This window comes from Callorhinus ursinus, unplaced genomic scaffold (genome assembly GCF_003265705.2).
Source record: "Callorhinus ursinus isolate GAN/ISIS: 27379988/994484 unplaced genomic scaffold, GSC_fseal_2.0 scaffold4, whole genome shotgun sequence".
In the NCBI taxonomy this organism is placed as follows: domain Eukaryota; kingdom Metazoa; phylum Chordata; class Mammalia; order Carnivora; family Otariidae; genus Callorhinus; species Callorhinus ursinus.
The window spans coordinates 70380442-70401933 of record NW_027397066.1 but is presented as its reverse complement, the minus strand read 5'-3'; the positions used below and the strand labels follow the sequence as shown (position 1 = coordinate 70401933).

The following is a 21492-nucleotide window of genomic DNA, read 5'->3' as shown; positions in this document are numbered from 1 at the left end:
TTAAAAAAAAGGTTTTATTTATTTGTCAGACAGAGACAGACAGAGAGCGAGCAAGCACAAGCAGGGGGAGCGGCAGACAGAGGGAGAAGCAAGCTCCCCACTGAGCAAAGAGCCCGATGCGGGACTTGATCCCAGGACCCCGAGATCATAACCTGAGTTGAAGGCAAACACTTAAATGACTGAGCCACCCAGTTATCCCCAGAATTTATAATTTAATGAGGAAAATATTATTTACAAAATTTTGTAGATTTATGTTAATGCAGTTCCTTAATTTGTACTCTCTCCAACATACTTTCTCAATATCCTGAAAAATTAGTTAATAATCTAGAGTTCTTAAAATAGAGGAACTTCAAGCTTTTAGCTTCAACAGACATATCTAAGTTAGCAAATGAATTCAAGTTGAAGGTCAGCTTTCAGTATAGGGCTTTAATAGTAAGGACACTATCCCAACTATGTTGCCATACCTTCAAAGACACCTGCAGGGTATATTGTTCCCTGTCTTATAATGATCCAAATATTTATACATAAATTAGTTCTACCTTTTAAAAAGTGAAAGCATAAGTCCATCTTAAAGATTTGTAATTTCGGGGCGCCTGGGTGGCTCAGTCGGTTAAGCGTCTGCCTTCGGCTCAGGTCATGATCCCAGGGTCCTGGGATCGAGCCCCACATCGGGCTCCCTGCTCGGCGGGGAGCCTGCTTCTCCCTCTGCCTCTGCCTGCCTGCCTGCCTACTTGTGCTCTCTCTCTCTCTCTGTCAAATAAATAAATAAAATCTTAAAAAAAAAAAAAAGATTTGTAATTTGAACAACCAATTAACTTCATAAATGATCATGCAAATTCGTTTGATGAAAGCAGAAATTACAGTTGAGCATGAAACTCCTTTCACTTGCTTCTTAAAAAAATATTGAGGGATGCCTGGGTTGTACAGTCGGTTAAGGGACTGACTCTTGGCTTCAGCTCAGGTTGTGATCTCAGGGTTGTGGGATTAAGCACCGTGTTCGGCTCCTGGGCTCCATGCTGAGGGCAGAATGTGCTTGAAGATTCTCTCTCCCTCTCTCTCTGCCCCTCCCGCTTGTGCATGCATGCTCGCTCTCTCTCTCTCTCTCTCTCTCTCAAATAAATAAATAAATAAATAAATCTTTTTTAAAAACTCTAAAGAAAGGAAAATATTGAAAACAATTTTGCCTTTTCTAAACTTAATTTTTTTACCCATCTTTTCAACTCAAGGCAATATAATTTCAACTGAACAATCACGTGGCTATAGTGATTTGTAGACATTTTTAGACATGCAACTCATGTGTCATAACTGAACAGTACTCTTCCAAATTTAATCCAAAATCCAATTGAGAATCTTAGTTAAAAAACAGTAACTTTTAGCTCAACCCACTCCTTCAAAAATGCAATCAAACCAGATAGGATACAGAAGAGACAGTCAGTTTTGATGTAGTCTACTACCTCAAAGTGGTAAGTCTTACAACCACACAGCGAAACAGTGACTTCTGGTGGCAAAAAATGCATGCATACTCCACATTTTGCAGGAGAAAGCAGTATTTAAAATCACTGGGCTAGGGGCGTCTGCCTTCGGCTCAGACCATGATCCCAGGGTCCTGGGATCGAGCACCACATCGGGCTCCCTGCTTGGCGGGAAGCCTGCTTCTCCCTCTCCCATTCCCCTTGCTTGTGTTCCTGCTCTCGCTATGTCTCTCTCTGTCAAATAAATAAATAAAATCTTAAGCAATAAAAATCACTGGGCTTTCCTGACCATAAATTCTCAGTCCCTGGATGACCTTTGTATTCTAATTTAACACACTGATTCTTCAAGATTGTATTTTTACAAAGTTGAAGAGTTAAGCAAATCACAAATGCCAAAGCCACCACAGAAATTTGATTGCTTCAGTGAAGGTATAAAACATGTTAACTCTGATAAGTTAACAGTTCATTTTCTTTCTGCAGGTGGAAAGCCTCCAAGTCCTACACCCCTAGTCTCATCATCCCTGTAAGTTATATTTAGAAAAAGAAAAAAGGGGGATCCCCAATATCTAAACTCATTTTTTCTTGTTATTTAAGTAGGCTCCACACCCAGCGTGCAGCCTGAGGGGCTTGATCTCCTGACCCTGAGATCAAGACCCAAGAGTTGGACTCCTCAACTGAGCCACTAGGTGCACCTAAACTCATTTTTTTTCAAAGCCTTGTATCCTACTCTTCAATACTTCTTTGTCTTAAAGATCCCAAGTCCTTTCCGTGGTTCCCCCTCTCCTAAATTAGCTAAATTCAAATTAGTCTTCTAGTTTTACACAACCAGTAGCAGAGTTATTCTCTTGCTTTCTCTCCTAGTCTCCATTCTCTTGGGTCAGTATTCTTTAGTACTCTCCATTCCTTTTCTGCGTCTTTATCTTTAAATACAATATTTTCTAACACTGGCAAGAGACAACACCTTTAAATTAAAGCAGGGAACCATGCAGAATTTTCAACTCTCCTGTGAATTTATGTCCAGAATATCCACTCAAGGAATCCTTTCCACTAAAGATGAAAGGCAAGCTAAGGAAATACATTAGACAGAGGAAGTAAACACTGAAACAGGGCCATGCCTACGTATTCACAAGCCTCTAAGCAGAACTAGACTCATAGTCCAAAGGTCTTTTTCTTTTACGTGCCTTCTATCTCCATCCGGAGTCTGACACACGTACCTCCGGCAGAGGTATCCCACCTCTGCCTACCTTCTACGAACTCTGCATGACCTTGCTCTGAAATAATCTTGCACAAGCAAAATCCCCACACTTCTCAGGGCGCTCCCTCGCCCGATGTTTCTGTATCTCAATTTCTGAGCTTTTTTCACTTTGCAACTGTCCCAGGGAACACTGGGTCTTCGCCTTAATTCCGGTTTCGCCTTTAAGGTTTTAAAATCTGTCTGGTTCCTCGATGGTATGTCATCCCCCGTCCCCCAGCCCTCAACGTGCTCCAACAGGGTTAAAATTGCCCTAACTCACACTTAAAACATAGCAAAACATGGTCTGCAAGCGCCCCCCGCACCTCCCCTCCCCGCAACAGAGACTGGCTCCCGGAAGAAACGGACACATCCCCACCTCCAAAGCCAAAGGTCTTCCTGGGGCAATCTGCATAACAATACTGGGGTGTATGTGAGTGTAGAAACTCCTGCAAGACCGACCAACCTAGTGAAGAAAGTATCGAGACCCTTGCAGACTCATTAATGTAACTACCATTACATTAAGGTGGGTACGATTCACACAACTCTCCAATTCCTCTTCCTTTTAATTCGACGACCTTGGCGCTCGCAGCGTCGGGGGGCTCGAAAGCAGCAGTCACACGAAGATAAGACACCAGCGTAAAAAATTACCAAGAGAAATTAACCAGTTCCACGTTCTGCAGATGCAGTCTCCCTGCGCCCCAGGGGCAAGTCTCAGAAGGTGCCTTCAACTTTCCCCCTCCCTCTCTCGAGGCTGCGGACCACCGACACGCGCCTCCATCTCAATCACAATTAGATCGGATTGGATCCACTAATTCTCTCAATCAGACGCAAGGGGGAGGGGTGACAATGACGGAGGGGGGAAGTAAGGGGAACTCGGGATGGAAGAGAGAAAAGCCCCAGTTTTACTCCCGGAGAAACTTCTGGGACGCTTCTATTACGCAACCCCGAGTCTAGGTTCCAAAACCGAACATCCTTCCGCAAGACGCGGGGCGCACCAGCAGACGACTGATTTGGGGGAGTGGGGAAGGAAAATGGGTATCTTCCTGTGTTTCCCACCGCTCCACCCCTAGTTCTTCCAGACGCTACCTGCCCCGGATTTGCAAGGGTGATGCGAGCTCCGCGTCTCCTTCGCCCGTTCCCCCCGAAGGTTCCCACCGGAAAAGTGGGAACGCCAGCTACTTGAGTCAGCGTGCTGGGAAGCAGGCAGCGAGGCGGGGAGAGCCTGGGCTTCCCAGAAGTCCGCGGCTGCGGCGTTCCCGGCGAGGCTGCCCCCCAGCCCGGGGGCGCACAAGGCTCTGCTTACCTTCCTGACCCTTGCTTCTCCAGTCTCAAGTCGTGAGCCCTCGCCACCTCCTTCGCCCTCCCCTGACCTGTTGCGGTGGGGAAGGGGCGCGGGTGCTGAGAGCGAAAGGGATCGCGTCCTCCCGGGATTCGGAGGCGGCTCGCACGGGTCCCGGCTCGCGAGGCGCGGAGGCGAAAATGCAGCTGCGCCCGCGATGCGCGCAGGCGGCGGCCGAGTGCGCAGGAGCCGCGCGCTAGTCCGCTTGCTGGCTCCCAAGCTCTGCGCGCCGGCAGCGCCAGAACGCCCCGGAGGCCAGGCCACGCCCTCCTCTGGAGACCCCGCCCCCGGCCCGGCCCGCCCTCGCCCTGCAGCCCGGCGCTACGCGGATCAGCCCGGCCCACGCCCTCTAGCTGGCGCCACCCAAATGGCTAGGAACGTCGCCGCCCTCCTCGGGAAACCGGTGGGAGGATCCAGGGCAAGCAGCCGCTGAGGACGGGATACTGCGGTGACCGCGCCGGCAGCGTGGGTGACCCTGCCCCGGGCTGATGTGGGACACAAGAACCCTTTCGTTTTACAGAGACATTCAGCTCCGTGTCAGGTTCTGACTAAAAGTGTCAAGGAGTCTTTCTGCAATCCCCTATACAATCGAAACAGATTCTGTGCCCTTTAAGGAGATAATAATTCACATCTGGAGAGTGCTTTCCAGTTTATGGAGGGCTTTTCACACACAGGCCCGACTCATCTTCGCAACAACCTTATAAAACAGATACATCATTATCGCCATTTCCCAAATGATGAAACCGAGGAGCTGAAAATTAAGTGGTGTGCCCAGTGTCCACAAGCTACAAAGTGGCACGGGAAAACAGATCTCCTGAATCCATCCTCTGGGTTCTTGCATTTCACCAGGCCAACCCCAGAAAATCCGCATAGGGGTAGGGGCTTTGGCAAACAGAACCAAAGGAAGAAGGGAAAGCTAATGTCTAGTTAAAATGCTACTCGATTCCTTCTACGAACACAAGGAAAGCATCGAGTCTAGTCTTTGCGCCATCTCACCTCCCCCACTGAGAGAGATGCAGAAAGATTACATTGAATGGCTCAGATGGGTTTTTACAGTATCGTAATGGTTTAAACTGGGTGAAATTATTTGGATGAAGATTACCTTATTCAAGTGTAATATGTAAATGTAAATTAATATAATGTATGAAAATAACCCACTCAGTGCCCTCTGTATTTCTTTTCACCTTCCTCCTCCTTCTTGTCCCTATTGCTTTGCCCTTCATTACTCCTTCTTTGTGTACATGAACGGTGTTGATTGAAAACCCAATCAATAGATATTTGCATTTCCAAATTAAACCTTTGGTTACCTGACTTAATTTCCCATGGATTGTTTTCCAAAATATAACTCTTCTTCCTACTCCCTATGCTCCCATGATGATATTGATTTGGCTTACCTTAACAACTAAAATAATGAAGGTGTCCCTGATGAAATTTGGTGTGCCTCTAGATGAAAGCTTTAGAGGTCATCTCTGAGCAGGAGTCACCTCTGACAGACGGGGTTCTGTATAGTTCTTAAAAGTTTCTAACAGATCGGTATCTATTCTAACCATAACAAATATTTTAACCTTTTTGTTATAGAACTAATATATTTCATTGTAATATATATGTGCATAATAATATTTTATAATCCAAAGGTCTTTACCACTCCTATCTGAAACTTTTTCCTTTGTCATGTTCCTTTTAATCATCCCATACTACCTCCTAATACCTTCAAATGTGGTCAGCTTAGTAAATAAGGTTGTCAGTGAAAGTATGATAATTTTATTTTCCTGCTTTTGGAGATGAAGGATGTCATTTTGCAAAAATTTTTTGTAGAAGATGATGTAGTTTTGCTTCAGAGAGTAGTCCATTCCATTTATATGGATATTCTTAAGGCAATGTGCTAGGTGATAGGCTGTATCAATAGCAAAGGTTCCAGTGCCTGGCAGAAACAAACAAGTAAATAAATAATTCCAATGCATTCTTCTATTGATTAATTTCTGGAAAGATGGTAGGTTATTTATTTTTTTTAAAGATTTTATTTATTTATTTTGACAGAGAGAGAGACAGCGAAACAGCGAGAGAGGGAACATAAGCAGGGGGAGTGGGAGAGGGAGAAGCAGGCTTCCCGCCGAGCAGGGAGCCCGATGCGGGGCTCGATCCCAGGACCCTGGGATCATGACCTGAGCCGAAGGCAGATGCTTAACGACTGAGCCACCCAGGTGCCCCGATGGTAGATTATTTAAAAACACTTAAGTCAAAATTAATTTTTTAAAAAGATTTTATTTATTTATTTGTCAGAGAGAGGGAACACAAGCAGGCGAAGTGGGAGAGGGAGAAGCCAGCTTCCCGTGGAGCAGGGAGCCCGATGCGGGGCTCGATCCCAGGACCCTGGGATCATGACCTGAGCCGAAGGCACATGCCCAACTGACTGAACCACCCAGGTCCCCCTAAATTTTTTCATAATAAATAAAAAGCAGGATAGTTATTCTATTGAGTTTTTTTTTTTTTCTTTCAAAAAGTTGCCTTTCTGAGGCACCTGGCTGACTCAGTGAGAATAGCCGGTCACTTAATCTTGGGATCCTGAGTTCGAGCCCCATGTTGGTGTAGAAATTACTACTGAGGGACAGAGGGATAGGGAGAAAGAGAATCCTAAGCAGGCTCCATGCCCAGCTTGGACCTGATGCAGGGCTGGATCTCACAACCCGAGATCATGACCAGAGCTGAAATCAAGAGTCAGATGCTTAATTGACTGAGCCACCCAGGTGCACCCCCCCACCCCCGCTTTTCCCTTTTTAAAGAGTACTTTTTAAAACTGCCTCTTGGGCGCCTGGATGGCTCAGATGGTTAAGCGTCTGCCTTCGGCTCAGGTCACCGATCCCAGGGTCCTGGGATCGAGTCCTGCATCGGGCTCCCTGCTCCGCGGGAAGCCTGCTTCTCCCTCTGCCTCTCTCTCTCTCTCTGTCTCTCATGAATAAATAAAGTTTAAAAAAAAAAATAAAACTGCCTCTTCATGAAAGGACTCCTGGGATGCTACTTGACAATTTTCAGCCATGTTTTTACTTACAATTTAAAGACAAACTGGGACTCACAGAAATTCATAGGCTGTATTCTCAGAGCGCCCGAATGGTACAACGGGGCAGGAACATAATGTTAAGATGGAGACTGGTGGGAAATGTGCCTGCATCGCGACACGGACGGCTGTTTGCTTGGCCAGCCGGAAGCGCTCCTAAACTCTGCAGTTAGCAAGACGGCAGTTTAAATTATGTTACTCCAAAATTACTGCATGTATATTTCAAAGGGATAATTTCTTCAAAGTGTAAATAAATCCCAACCGAACTGAAAGATGAGTATACACTTGTAAAAGAAAACAAGGAACCCAGAGCTGGGAGGTGTGTAGATGAGGAGAAGGTGAGAGTGAGGGAGGTGGAAGGCTGAGCTTAAACCGGGTAAGGGAAAGCGGTGGAAGAGCCAGTTCCCCAAAAAAAGAACACAAAGAGGGGGTAGTAGGACCTTGGGGCAAAGATTATGAGGGGCAGTGATAAACAGAAGACAGGAAAGGTCAACAGGAAACTGCTGGTAAAGTACCAGCCATGCCAACCTAGAGTTTTCCTTTCATCCTAAGTGCAGTGGGTACGAGATTCAAACAGGCTGCATTTTATTTTACCTTATTTTATATTATTTTTTTAAAGATTTAATTTATTTATCTGACAGAGAGAGAGAATGCACAAGCAGGGGGAGCGGCAGGCAGAGGGAGAGGCAGACTCCCCATCGAGCAGGGAGCCCGATGCGGGGCTCCATCCCAGGACCCTGGGACCATGACCTGAGCTGAAGGCAGTTGCTTAACCGACTGAGCCACCCAGGTGCCCCCAGGCTGCATTTTAGACAGACTACTGTGGCTACCTTATGAAAATGAATAGGAGACTGGAAGACTGCCATCATAATCCCCGAGGCCATGTAAGAAAGTGTGCTGAGAGCTCAGCATAGATTGTAGGCAGATACAGAAATTCCTAGCTTTACATCTCAACCTGGGAGGCAGATATGCAAATATAAACCTGCTGTCTTTAGCTCTAAAAAGAACTAGGTGCAATATTACTGGAATTAAAATAACTATCTTTATTTCATCATGAATATTTAGCAGAAAATATGGTTCCAAGTAACCTGATATCACATTTTCTAACCAGTACAATATGAATTTCATATCATGTGTGAGTTTTTACTCATTGCTACTACATACTACTTCCCAATCCCGGCGGGGATTATGAATGTTTTTTAGTCATGTGGTAATATTGTTAAACTGATTTCATATTTCTAATAGTAATTTGAAAAATCCCAATTAATCTGGAGCAAAAGAATATGAGCACAACATCCATATTTTTCTCTAAAAAAATTAATGCAAGGATTTAACCAAATTTCTACAATTTATCAGACATTTCATACACAAAATTTTATCTAATTCTCTTGAAAACATGCATAGGTATCTAGTTCATGTATAAAGAAGGAATAAGCTCAGAGAAATCATTCATCTCCATCATGATTATACAGCAAATAAACAGAGCCAGTACTTGAACCCTGCTCTTCTGTGGCTCAAGGTCATGTTCTCACCACTGTACACATAATTAGATTAGTATAAATATCCCAACTAATGTTTATTACAGTTAAATCCATATCAGCAGGCCCAAGAGAGTTGGCAATGGGTTTTTATTCTGACAGTTACATCTGGAGGGTTAAATAGAACGAGGATAAGAAAAATCTGAGTAATTATGGGAAAATCAAATAGTTGGGAAGTAGAAAAGGGAAAGACATGAGTCAGAGCCAGAATACAAAAGCCGAGTTGTGGAGAAGGATTGGTGGTAACAGTACCCTACCAACTATGGCACAACTTAAGAATTCAATACTCAAGAGTGCCTGGGTGGCTCAGATGGTTAAGCGTCTGCCTTCGGCTCAGGTCATGGTCCCAGGGTCCTGGGATCGAGTTCCGCATCGGGCTCCCTGCTCCTTGGGAGCCTGCTTCTCCCTCTGCTTCTCTCTCTTTCTTTCTCCCTCTCTCTCTCCCTCTGTCTCTCATGAATAAATAAATAAAATCTTAAAAAAAAAAAGAATTCAATACTCAATACTCGATTCACCTCGACCCATATCTCTCTTCTAAGTTCCAGACTTTCACCCTCATTTGTTCGCAGGAAATTTCCACACGGTTGTGCCATAGGCAAAACAAACTCAGCATATGAAGTATGAAATACATATTATTTCATTCTGTCCAGTCATTCTTCCATAACCATAACCCACTCAACCCAATTCCTCCTATTTGGTTTTCAACTTTTTATAATGGTACCATTATAGACCCAGGATTCAGGTTCAAATGTCCTTTACTACCAAGTCATATTTAATATCTCTCTCCCCTACAAGTTCCCTTCCCTTTCTTGTTGTATTTCTTCATTCTTTCAGTGAATAGCTACTAAGTGTCAGGTACTAATTCTGTTCAATTCTGGGATATAATGACAAATAAGAAATTTGCCTTGTCTTTGGACAGTTCACATCTAAAAGGTGAGAATGGAAGGCAGAATTCTAAATGGCCCCCAAGATTCCCAGTCCTGGTATGTATTTGCTATTTAATTTTTCTCTCCTTGAATGTGGGTGAGCCCAACCTAATCAGGTGAGCTCTTTTTAAAAAGAGGATCTAGGGGCCCAAGGAGGAGGAAAGCAGATATTTGAAGCTATAGCAGAAGCTCTCCTCTTGGCCTTGAAGGAGCAAATCATCATGTTGTACAGAGGGCCATAAAATAAGGACTGGAAAGTGTCTTTGGGAACTGAGAGTGGTCTTTGGCCACCAGCTGGCAATAAAATAGGAACCTTAGTCATACAACTGCAAGGAAATGAATTCTGCCAAGGGAACTTGGAAACGGATCTTTCCTTGGTCAAGCCTGCAGAGGAGGATACATCTGGCCAACACCTTGATTTCAGCCTGGTAGGATCCTGTGCAGAGGGCGCAGGTAAAGCATGCTGGCCTTAGTTACAGAAACTGTGAGGTAAAAAATGTGTGCTGTTTTTGACTGCTAGCTTTGTGGTAATTTGTTATACAGCAGTAGAAAACTAAAACAAAGAGATAAATTCATTGTCATACAGTCTACCTGATGCTATGAGAGAGGTATTGATGGACTCAGGGACAACATCCTGCCAGAGGCTGAACCTAGGATAATAACAAAAAGAAAGAGGGAGTTGGGGAAAATGTAAGTCATCAGGAAAGGGCACAATGCTGTGTGGGCAAAGGGAGCTAAACATGCACAAGTCCCAAAGTGATGGAGTTTACGGTGAATTTTAGAAACTAGAAATACTTCAATGTGTCCAAAATAGGAGGAAATTGGTAAAAGATGAGGATATAGATGTAAGAAAGGGTAAGAAAAAACCCGAACCCTTGACCATTTACTGATTGTATACCATGTGGTGGCCCAGTGTGTAGTCTCAGCTGAGCTGTTCACAGTAACCTCTGGTGATATATCTGTGTGCGCTGCTGAGTTGCTTGTTTGCCTCACATCCAGTCCCTGCTCTTCCTCTACTCTGCGGTGAAATCACAAGGGGTTGATTGTTGCAAATCATCTTGCCTCGGTTTCTTTGTTGGGAACTGACTTCTGTCTAGGTTTGGCCGATAGATGTCACTAGGAGATGGGAGGGCAGGGAAAGAGGACACTCCAGAGTGTCTCTCCTCTCTCTCTGCTTTGGGCATGGCTCTGAGCCAGTGGCTGCACCTTCTCCCTAGCTCTAGCTCCCACAGGTCCCGATCAGCAGCTCTGCCTCCTGGGCTCTGCTAACACTGTCTCTCCTTAGTCCCAGCCTTGGAAGTGGCCATTGCTTCCTACAGTTGCTTAATCCCCTGTTTGGTCTTTCAGCTCTTCAGTCTAAAAGACTGTCTTCCCTTATTAAATTCTATTAAATTACCTGGCATGAGTGTTATTTTCCTAATTGGATCCTCACTGAATCACCATGTTTTACAGACAAAGAGACTGAAATCCAGAAAAACTGAGCAACTTGCTTAGTATCCCACAGTTAGGCTGCTGTGGTGCTGGGATGTAGACCAAGTACAGTGAGTCTATCAAGCTGCATTGTGTCTCTGAGCTGACATCACCATACTGAGTCAGCTCCTTTGTATTTCACTATTCCAGTAGCCTCTGAACTGTTCTCCATCCCTCCTCTGTCTTCTCTCTCTAGTGTGTTCTCCACAATGCTGCCAGATGAGTCCTTCTAAAGCATATCTCCGGTCATGTGACATATCTGGCAATTGCAAAAAGAACTAAGCACCAACTCCCCATTCTAGACCCCAGACTTCCCAAAACAGTTTGTCTTTCCAGCTTCACTTTTGTTAAACATTTTGCTCTACTGGAAATCTACCCTTTTCACTTTTACATCTTTGCTTATACTGTTTCTTTTCTTTTTAACAAATTTATTTATTCTTTTAAGTAGGCTCCATGCCCAGCAGTAGAGCCCAATGTGGGACTTGAATTCACAACCCTGACATCAAGACCGGAGCGGAAATCAAGAGTTGGCTGCTTAACCGACTGAGTCACACAGGCACCCCTTTGCTTATGTTTCTGTTCCCTTTACCTAGAATGCTCTCTTTTCATCTTTTGAAATAAATCTCTCTCAGTTCTACCTATTGATATAATATTTGTCCTTCAAAGCTTATTTATTCATTCATTCAACAAACCTGGGAAAGGTACATTCTAAGCCCTCAGGATAGAAAGAAGAAAATTGTTCCTATCGTGTAGAGTAGGGATTGGCAAACTTTGTCTGTAAAGGGCCAGATGGCAAGTATTTTAAACATTTAAACCTTGTAGGTCACGTGGTCTGTTGCAACTACGAACTCTTCCATTGTAGCACAAAAGCAGCCATAGATCATACATAAATGAATGAACATAACTATTCTAATAAAACTTTATTTACAAAAACAGATGACAAGCTGGATTTAGCCCATAGGCTGTAGTTTGCTGATCTCTCCTTTAGAAACTCATCTCAAACAAATGGAAAAGCTAGCAGGAAATGATAATGAATAAAACATAGCAAAGAGATATGGAGAATAGAAGTAGTAGTGTCAGCATCTTTGTAAGAGGAGTCTCAAAAGACAAAATTTGAAAGAATAAAAAAGAACAGGATATATTACAAGAAATAATAAATTTCTCATAACTAAGGAAGAATGAATGATTTCAGATCAGAAAGTTCAGAGAAGACATAAGGAAAAATCAGACCTACACACGTTATAGTGAAAGAGTACTAGATATAAAGAAAAGGTCTGAAACTTTCTAGAAAGAGAAAACATATAATCTGCAAAGGAATAGGAATCATACTGATATTAGACTTCTCAACAGCCTACTGGCCACAGGAAGACAAAGGAGTAGTATATGTTATACTGAAAAATAACTTGAGCCTAGAATATTGTATTCAACCAGATTGTCTTTCAAATACAAAGGCATAGGAAAAGTGATATTCAGCTTCAAGAATACGAGTTCTCAGAAAATTTGCCACAGAAAGACTCAGATTGAAAACATTTTTGAGGGGTGCCTGGGTGGCTCAGTCAGTTAAGCATCTGCCTTCAGCTCAGGTCATGATCCCAGGGTCCTGGGATCGAGCCCCACATCAGGCTCCCTGCTCAGTGGAGAGCCTGCTTCTCCCTCTCCCTCTGCCTGCTGCCCTTCCTACTTGTGCTCTCTGTAAAATAAATAAATAAAATCTTAAAAAAATTATTTTTGAGGAAGTACAAAAATGAGAAGAAAAATAAAAAATCCTAATGTGTTTTTTTTTTTTTAAGATTTTATTTATTTATTTGAGAGAACTGAGATAGAGCACGAGGGGGGGAGGGTCAGAGGGAGAAGCAGACTCCCTGCCGAGCAGGGAGCCCGATGTGGGACTCGATCCCGGGACTCCAGGATCATGACCTGAGCCGAAGGCAGTCGTTCAACCAACTGAGTCACCCAGGCACCCAATCCTAATGTGTTTTAAGATTTATCAGAAATAGGGTGCCTGGGTGGCTCAGTTGGTTAAGCGACTGCCTTCAGCTCAGGTCATGATCCTGGAGGGATGGAGTCCCACATCGGGCTCCCTGCTCAACAGGGAGTCTGCTTCTCCCTCTGATCCTCCTCCCTCTCATGCTCTCTGTCTCTCATTCTTTCTCTCTCAAATAAATAAATAAAATTGTAAAAAAAAAAATTAAAAGATTTATCAGAAATAAATGTATCATATATTCAGGTAAAGTTTGTTGTAGCCTTAAAAAAGAAAGCAACTAGAACCAAAGAAAAGAGAAAGAGAAAATATATCCATTACAACACACAACTAAAATACTAGATATTATTAATATGATGGATGCTTTGGGAGGATATGAAAGGGACAGGAGAGCATGCTAATATATATTCCTTAGGGTAATAATAAGGACGTGACAAGTTTAAGAAATGAATAGGAAGAAAATAAATAAGGTTATGTTTGTATCAGTCTGGAAAACAGAGACCACACCCATAATTTATCAGAGAATGTTTAACAGTTATGAGCTACTAAAAGCCGGTTAACTATTAAGAGAGGTAAAAGAGGTTTGCTACAGAATAGCAAACGTAAGCAACATTACTACCTCTATGCTTGAGGAAGAATATCCACCCACCCACTGGGAACAGACCCACCCGCAACATGAAGCTAAGGTTCAGACCTCCTTGGAGAGGATAAGGCTGCAGTCTACTTGATGACAGACAAGTTCAGTGGAGTGCTGCAACAGCCCAGAGCTGGGGCGCTGTCTGCAGACCAGGGATGGTCAACTGGAAGCGATCCATTTTGGTCTCTTCATAGGAGACAGCGCAGGAACAGGAAGATCTAGGAAGGGAAGCCACCTACCTCTCTGCTACTTGCAGTGTCCCTCCAGTGCCCTCTGCTGTAAGGCCGACACTGGATGAGCTGGCCAGTGGGAAGAGTTCACAGGGGCCAGCTCCGGGTGGCTTTGGAACTGGGAAGCAATAAACTGTAACAGTCCTCTCCCATTTGTTTGCCCCACTCAGTGTTATTTTGTCATTATTCATCCATGTTTTATGCGTATAGTTATTGAATATACTGCCTTGAGCACTCTTCCTAATTATCTTTTTCTTTCATTGTGGTTTTTTTGGGGGGGTATTTTACTATTTTGTGGGTGGTAGAAAACTAATAATGCAAATGACTTAGCCCATGGAAATGGAAATTAATTGTGTTAGTGGAATACAATTGATTATTTTGTGGAGATTAGACCATTTTGTATCTTTTTATAAATTCATTCCAGCATTCTTTGTATCCTATATATGTGTGGTTGTTGTTTGAATTCTCCTTTGATCTAGTTGTAACATCTTACTGGCTTCCTCATTAATTAATGAGGTAAATAAAACCTCTGACACATATTCATTTTATATTTGTATGAGAGTTATGATTTTAACTTTTTTTAAAAAAGATTTTATTTATTTATTTGACAGAGAGAGACACAGCAAGAAAGGGAAGATAAGCAGAGGGAGTGGGAGAGGGAGAAGCAGGCTTCCCGCCGAGCGCAGGGAGCCTACGCAGGGCTCGATCCCAGGACCCTGGGATCATGACCTGAGCCAAAGTCAGACGCTTAACGACTGAGCCACCCAGGCGCCCCTCTTTTTTTTTTTTAAGATTTTATTTATTTGACAGAGAGAGGGAGAGCATGAGCAGGAGGGTCAGAGGGAGAGGGAGAGGCAGGCTCCCCACCAAGCTGGATGTGGGGCTCGACCCCAGGACCCTGGGATCATGACCTGAGCCCATGTGTGTGTACACATTTAACTGACTGAGCCACCCAGGCATCCCATGATCTTAACTTTCAAAAAATATATATCTTGAATAAATCAGTCCTAGACTAGTCAAGTTCATAGAGATAGAAAGTAGAATAGTGGTTGCCAAGGCCTGATGGGAGAACATGGGGAGATATTATTATTTTTTTAAAGATATATATTCTTTTTTTCTCAAAGATTTTTTATTTATTTATTTGAGAGAGAGAGAGAATGAGAGATAGAAAGCACGAGAGGGAAAGAGGGTCAGAGGGAGAAGCAGACTCCTGCCGAGAGGGTCAGAGGGAGAAGTAGACTCCTGCTGAGCAGGAAGCCCGACGCGGGACTCGATCCCAGGACTCCAGGATCATGACCTGAGCCGAAGGCAGTCGCTTAACCAACTGAGCCACCCAGGCGCCCCCATGGGGAGATATTATTTAATGGGTACAGATTATCAGCTCAAGAAGATGAAAAAGTTCTGGAAAAAGATAGAAGATGGTTGCACAAAAATATGTATGTAGTTAATACCACTAAACTGTACACTTAAAAATGGTTAAAATGGTAAATGTTGCTATGCATATTTTACCACAATTTAAAAAATTAAAAATTAAAAAATGATACTTTAGGGGCCCCTGGCTGGCTCAGTCAGTGGAGCATGCAACTGGATCTCGGGTTATGAGTTTGAGCCCCATTTGGGTGTAGAGATAACTTAAAAATAAAAAATCTTTTTAAAAAATCTTAAAAAAAATTATACTTTAACACTGGCTATATTGTTTCTCAAATTCAGTCACAATTTTACTAAATATTCTATTACCGAAAGACTAAAGACTAAGTTGTAAAGTTAACCTCCAAAAGCTTGTATATGAAATAATAATGGAAAAAAGAAAATGGTTAATATTTACAAATAAATGCACATATACAACAAATGAGAAAATATACAAAACTACTGCAGTCCTTGCTTTTGTAACTGATCACGGGGCCATTGTTGATATTTATGATCCTGTTCTTCCAACACTTATTCTGTATTTCCTTTGCTCTCAACTAGAAGCTCAGCTGGTCAGTTTCTTAGTGGAGTGACCTAAATCTTCATTCTTGAAGCATCTCAGTCCTCAATATTCCTGCCTCTTTTTATTTTAATTTTATTTTATTTAAATTCAATTAATTAACATATAGTGTATTATTAGTTTCAGAGGTAGAGTTCAGTGATTCATCAGTTGCATATAACACCCAGTGTTCATTACATCATGTGCCCTCCTTAATGCCTGTCACCCAGTTATTCCATATCCCTCCCTCTCTCCTCCCCAGCAACCTCAGTTTGTTTCCTGTAGTGAAGAATCTCTTATGGTCTGTTTCCCTCTCTGATTTTGTCTGATTTTGTCTTTTTATTCTTCCCTCCCTTCCCCGATGGTCCTCTGTTCTATTTCTTAAATTCCACATATGAAGGGTGCCTGGGTGGCTCAGTTGTTAAGCATCTGCCTTCGGCTCAGGTCATGATCCCAGGGTCCTGGGATGGAGCCCCACATCGGGCTCCCTGCTCCACGGGGAGTCTGCTTCTCCCTCTCCCACTCCCCCTGCTTGTGTTCCCACTCTCGCTGTGTCTCTCTCTGTCAAATAAATAAAATTTTTTAAAAAAAATTCCACATATGAGTGAAATCATATGAATCATATGATCATGTCTTTCTCTGATTGACTTATTTTGCTTAGCATAATACCCTCTAGTTCCACCCATGTTGTTGCAAATGCTAAGATTTCATCCCTTTTGATGGCTGCATAATATTCCTCGTGTGTGTGTGTGTGTGTGTGTGTGTGTGTGTGTGTGTGTGTACACATACACGTCACCTCTTCTTTATCCATTCATCTGTGGATGGACATCTAGCCTTTTTCCATAGTTTGGCTATTGTGGACATTGATGCTATAAACGCTGGGGTACAGGTGCCCCTTTGGATCACTATGTTTGAATCCTTTGGGTAAATACCCAGTAGTGCCATTGCTGGGTTGTAGGGTAGCTCTATTTTCAACTTTCTGAGGAATCTCCATACTGTTTACCCTGCCCCTTTTTGAATATGGTTTTCTATTAACACTTACTATTGGGCATGGAAGTACTAAAGATATGCCCCAGGAAATGCCCTGGGATCCAGATTTAGTCCTATTTGTACTCATGGGTTAGTAGCAACCTAAGTTCCCTCTTGGTAACTGGGATCAGTCACTCCAGCAGTAGAGAGATGCCTTTTACTGCCCATTGGTTTGGGACATAAGAAGCCTAAGATGGCTGGGTGGCAGCCTCATCTTCCAATGTAGGGCATGTTTTGTTGTGTCCCCTGATGGAAGCTTTCCTCCCTTTGGAACAAAGACCTTTAAAGCAGCAAATCTGAGTTGCCTGGATGGGAAGCAAAAATCTGTGGTAGGTCATGTGATATAATGGTGAGAGGACCCACTCCCAATTAAATCCCTTGATTCCTGAATCCACGTCTTCTTGCTGTGGAGGAGACAACACCATATAATGACCTCTGATTCAAAGTATATAGTGCACTTTGCAAGTCAGAACCCTGCCTTTGAAGATGTTTTCTCACATCTGGCACCATAACTGAATTTTCAGTAAGCAATTCCACCTTTAAGTTAAAGTAGCTACTTATAGATAACGGAGTATGTGGTAAAACGAGTTAATTCTATAGGTTTTTTAAGTTCACTGCTGCATTTCTGTTGTTATGAAATGAGTTTCTTGATCAGAAGCCATGCTGTTGGAATACTGTAATGGTGAATAAGGCATTCTGGGAGTCTACTGATGGAAGTCCTGGCAGAATTATGGGTAGAGAAGGAATCTATATCCAGAATATGTGTCTATTATAGTGAGGAGGATTTTCTGCCCTCTCAAATAATGGAAGAGTTCCAATGTAATCAACCTGCTACCAGGTGGCTGGGCAATGGTGCCTTATCAGGGACCCAGTGCTAATCTCTGCTGTTGGTAGGTAAGGCATTCAGCAATAGCATTAGCCAGGGCAGTCTTGGTAATGAGCAGTCTGTGTAGTTGAGTCTGTGGCTAGCTTCCATCCCTGCCATAATCATTTTGTGCATGGGCCCATTGAATAAGTGCTGGGTATCTGGGGAAAGAGGTTGTCTGACATCCACAGAGCATGCCATTTTGTCCACTTGATTATTAAGAGCCTCCTCTGTAGTGAACATCCTTTGGTGGTCATTCATATAGACAAAAATATCTTTTTTTTTTAAAGATTTTACTTATTTATTTGACAGAGAGAGACACAGTGAGAGAGGGAACACAAGCAGGGGGAGTGGGAGAGGGAGAAGCAGGCTTCCCGCTGAGCAGGGAGCCTGATGCGGGGCTCGATCCCAGGACCCTGGGACCATGACCCGAGCCGAAGGCAGACGCTTAACTGACTGAGCCAGCCAGGTGCCCCAGACAAAAATATCTTTGCAGTCTGTGTCCTTTCCAAGAAGACCACCAACATTCCACTTTTCTATGCTTTCTTGTCACCAATCTTTCAATCTGTTTCCTTCCCTACCTATCCAACCAAATTGTTAGCAACCACACATGACTTAGTGTAGGTACGTCATCTGTCTCCTCACACCAGACAAGGCAGATATATATGTTTCCTCATTTCTAAGCCACAAATCAGGTGGCTTAGAACAACAAAAGTTTATTGTCTCATAGTTCCAGAGGCTAGAAATCTGAAATCTAAGTGTCAGTAGGGCCATCCTCTCTCTGAAGGCCCTACAGGGGGATTATTTCTCTCCTCTTCCTTGATACTGAGGGTTGCTGGCGATCCTTGGTGTTCCTTGACTTGCAGCTGTATCACTCCAATCTGCCTCTGTGGTCATATGGCATTTTCCCTGTGTATTCATGTCCAGATTTTCCTCCAGTTACTGGGTACCAGTTACTGGGGTAGGGCCCACCTTAGTCCAGTATGACCTCATCTTAACTAGGTTATATCTGCAAAAATGCTATTTCCAAATAAGGTCACATTCACAGGCTATGGGTGAACATGTATTTGGGGGGAGGACACTATTCAATTCGGTACAGTAGACAATCCTACTGAGGGTATTTCCCTTCCCCACTGTCCATTTAGGGTGGAGTTTTGTTCAAGCATATTGCAATGAAGTTAAAATTTAATTACAAAAGTGTACATGCAATTTCACATATTTGAAAATTAAGTTACATATTACTAAATAACCTTTATGTTTAAAAGGAATGTACAAAGTAAATTAGTACTTAGAAATAAATGACAACAAAAATGCTACATGTAAACACTTTTGGATCACAGTTAAAACAGTTTTTAGAGAAAAAAAGATAATTTACATGTATTTATTAAGAAACAAGATAGTTTTGGGGTTTTTTTAGATTTTTAAAATTTATTTGAGAGAGAGAGAGAACCTCAAGCAGACTCCACAATGAGTGGGGAGCCCAATGCAGGGCTCGATCTCACAACCCTGAGATCATGATCTGAGCCAAAACCAAGAGTCAGATGCTTAACTGACTGTGCCACCCAGGCACTCCAAGAAACAAGACAGTTTTAGAACAAAGCAGCTGAGCATTTAATTATGATATTTGAAAACAGTAATATCCAAAGAAATAAGAAGGAAGCAAATAATAAAAATAAATAAGAAAATAAAGGGGCACCTGGGTGGCTTAGTTGGTTGAGCATCTGCCTTTAGCTCAGGTCATGATACCAGGATCCTGGGATCGAGCCCTGCATCGGGGCTCCCTGCTCAGCAAGGAGTCTGCTTCTCCCCCACTCTCTGCCTGTCACTCCCCGTGATTGTGCTCTCTCTCTCTCTCTCTCTCTCTGTGTCAAGTAAACAAATAAAATCTTAAAAAAAAAAAGAAAAGAAAGAAATAAAAGCAGTGATATTTTTTCTTTTTCTATTTTTTTTAAAGATTTTATTTTTTTGTTTCAGAGAGAGAGAGAGCACACACAAGTTGGGGAGACAGGCTGAAGGAGAGGGAGAAGCAGACTCCTCACTGATCAGGGAGCCCGATGTAGGGCTCAATCCCAGGACCCTGACATCAGGACCTGAGCAAAAGGCAGATGCTTAACTGACTGAGCTGCCCAGGCACCCCAGTAATATTTTTTTAAAGATAGAAAACAGTAATGAAATATTAGAAGAGATGTGAATCCCTGGCAAGATTAAGAGAGAGAGAGAGAGAGATGGAGAGGGGGAGAAAATGCAAATAAATAACAATATGAAACGGCGAGGGGGATTAACCACAGTCTCAACAGAAATTAAAACTTAATAAAATAGTATTATGAAGAAGTATATGTAAATACATTTTAAAACCTAAATGAAACACAAAAAACTGCAAAAATAATGCAAGAAGAGAGAACTTGAAAGATCAATAAGGATCAAACAAAACAACAAAACTTCAAGTCCTACATGGTTATACAGATAATTTCTACCCAATTTTTTTTAAAGTTTATTTATTTTTAAAAGTTTTTTTATTTAAGTAATCTTTACACCCAGTGTGGGGCTTGAATTCATGACCCTAAGATCAAGAGTCACATGCTCTCCTAAATGAGCCAGCCAGGCACTCCAATTTCTACCCAAGTTTTAAGGTATAATTAATGTGCAATATAAACTCAGCAGTGAATCTGAAAACAAATGGAAAAATCTAAAATGTATTCCTTTGAGATTAGGAAAAAGAAAACAGTGTCCAATATTACTGGTGGTGATATTTAGTGTAGCATTAGTGGTCTTGGCTGATGGTATTAGGAAAGAAAAAAAAAAAGCTGAAGGGTATAAGAGAAAAGATAAAACTGTGATATTTTTCCAGAAAATATAATCATCAATAAAGGATAACAGAATCAAATCATGAACTTACCAGAACTAATAAGAGAATTGAATAATGTTTCTGATACCAGCACAACACACACAAATTAGTTTCATTCCTCTACATCAGCAACAATAAACTAGAAAATATAATTTAAGAAAAGATACCATTTAACTTAGCAGCAATACATTTATAGAGAAAAACGTTAAACTGTAATAAAGGACCTAGAGGATGATCTGAACGAGTGAGAAGACATTCCATGTGTTTGGGTTGGACAACTTATTATAAAGATATTGACTTTCCCAAATTAATCTATAAATTCAATGCAAACTCAATCAAAATTTTAGTTGAAAATTTTGGGGCACCTTTTCTCTTTTCATAGAGAAAAGTCTGGAAATAGCTAAGACAACCTTGGCAAAGTAGAATAAAACGTAGATCTTGCTTTATCAGATATTAGGGCATATCACAAAGAAATAGTAATAAATGCTGGATGTTGTTGATACAGAAATAAATAAGAAATAAGATTGCCATATGGAGACAATAAAACTGGATCCCTTCCTAACATTATGTACAGAGGTAGACTAAAGATTATTTAAGAGCATAGATATGAAAGATAAAAATATATTTTAATAGAAGTAAATGTAGAATTTTTTTGAGCAAGGAACTTGGAAAGTAAAAGCTAATCATAGACAGTGGCCGTGGGGATGTAAAGTTCAAGATATTTAGGAGGTTACCATTGACAGACTCCTATCTGACTCTGCCTTATACTACTATTTCAAAGTTTGGAGGAGATAGCTGAAGTGGGTATAAATTATAAATGTATATACATATACATTGCTTTATATTACATAGCTATGTTTGGTAGTTTTGTGGCACAGTGTTATAAAGGGAATAGAGTTCGGTGTCAG

The 21492-nt window shown here is 42.1% G+C and overlaps 2 protein-coding genes across 6 annotated transcripts in view; one reads left to right on the top strand and one right to left on the bottom strand.

Moving 5' to 3' along the window:
* The window catches only part of AFF1 (ALF transcription elongation factor 1), a 202702-nt gene extending 198436 nt beyond the window's left edge, over positions 1-4266 (bottom strand). For all 5 annotated transcript variants that reach the window (XM_025887178.2, XM_073891900.1, XM_025887181.2 and 2 more), the window contains exon 1: positions 4010-4266. The gene's annotated coding sequence lies outside the window, so the exon portion shown is untranslated. The remainder of the gene's footprint in view (positions 1-4009) is intronic.
* The window catches only part of SLC10A6 (solute carrier family 10 member 6), a 156975-nt gene that overhangs the window by 56672 nt on the left and 78811 nt on the right, over positions 1-21492 (top strand). The window lies entirely within an intron of this gene.